Raw genomic sequence first — 1,608 nt, forward strand, 5'->3', positions numbered from 1 at the left:
TCGCGCGAGCACATTCCACCAATCTGTCACCAAAGTATGTCTTGGTGAAGGAGGTTGTTATTAGCACAATAATAATGAACAATAGCGAGAGGTAGCCTTGAAAAAGGCTGTTTATATAGGGACTTTAAATTAGTCCGTGTCAAAGAGGAGCTATGCAGCTCGGATGATAGATGGTTAAATAACATACAATTTCAATAACAACCGAGTCAGGGCGCAAATACGCAGATGTCCATCTCAAGCAAATAGGCTATCGAATGACCACTCGTCAAGGGGACAGGTTTAGGGTCCCGTAACAATACAAATAACAAAAGCAGGGCGGTGTTCGTCAGAATAAGGACGAGGGTGGTCAGTACGCAAGAGAACGAATGATTACAAGTATTATGATATTAGCGAGTAGGCGTCAGCGAGTTGGAATACCACTGCTATTAGCCAGTTCAGAATACTTAGCAAATTAGCATATCAAAACATATTATATCGTTATAATTAAACACGAGATTACTGCTCGAATTAAAAGAGATCTTAGAAATCAAAAGTAGTTAGCAATTCATACAAACGATATTAAGCAACAAAACGTTTCAAAGTAATTTTGAAACTACTTGGGAGGTGATCCCCTTTACAGTTAAGCGACTTGATGAAAAAGAGATACAAATGGCAGGTACATGAAAATATTAAATAAACAGTGGTAACCCACCTGAGGTCCGTGGTCCTACCTCCAGGCACTCCAAGTCGAGATGGGAAGACTCTGGGTTACCTCGACGTTGCTGTAGCCGTTTCGTACGCACCAGGTAGCACAATCACTTAAAAGCACTAAAAACACTATTACGATAAACTTTCTCACTTGTACTTCGAGCGGCTGAAATACAAGAGCAGGATAGACGGACGATGGTCAGGACTTCATGTAAGACGATGTCGTCACTGAGCTTCGTACGGGATTAGAAGTCTTCGGAAATTTGGGACTTCGCACAAGCTGGTCTTCTCCTGGATGGACGATGGAATAGAGGTGAGTCGAATGGAAAATGCAGTTCCCAGGTTAGAACGACGTCCAACAGGATTTCATTCCAAAGGTCATCTGCTGTCTCCAGTTGACTACAACATGGGCACGTCGATACGAGGCGTTAATATAGATATTGAGAGAATTATGAAACGTTCACCAAAAGGAAGTATTGAGAATGTTTTTGAATGACGTAAACAACGCAAGTTCGAGTTAGGAAGAATTTTATTAGCTAGCTCGAATAAGTCCGTGGACTTCATACAACACAGGTGTGACTTCCTACATGAGGTCTTGTATAGATACGTAACTCAGCGTTAGCACAGGTTAACTAATATTGTTTTAGGAAGCATTTGGGTACACAAGAGTTGAGTTAATGAGAGATCTTGAAGAGATCCGTGTAGAGCCAGTGCTCAGATTAGGAAAGCAGAATCTGAGTAGTAGTAACTAAGTTTGTAGATTGACTGTATACTCACAGTGAGAACAGGGGTAGTGTCCAGTTGAGCACTTAGGATTGAATTAGCGATAACACACACTGCTCGTCTCCAATGATGAATCTTTACGAAATGACCGTGGTGAAAGAAATACCGTCCTTACGCCGTATGATGGAATTTAACAGT

Source organism: Thermobia domestica, chromosome 8 (genome assembly GCF_964235325.1).
Source record: "Thermobia domestica chromosome 8, izTheDome1.hap1.1, whole genome shotgun sequence".
NCBI lineage: Eukaryota > Metazoa > Arthropoda > Insecta > Zygentoma > Lepismatidae > Thermobia > Thermobia domestica.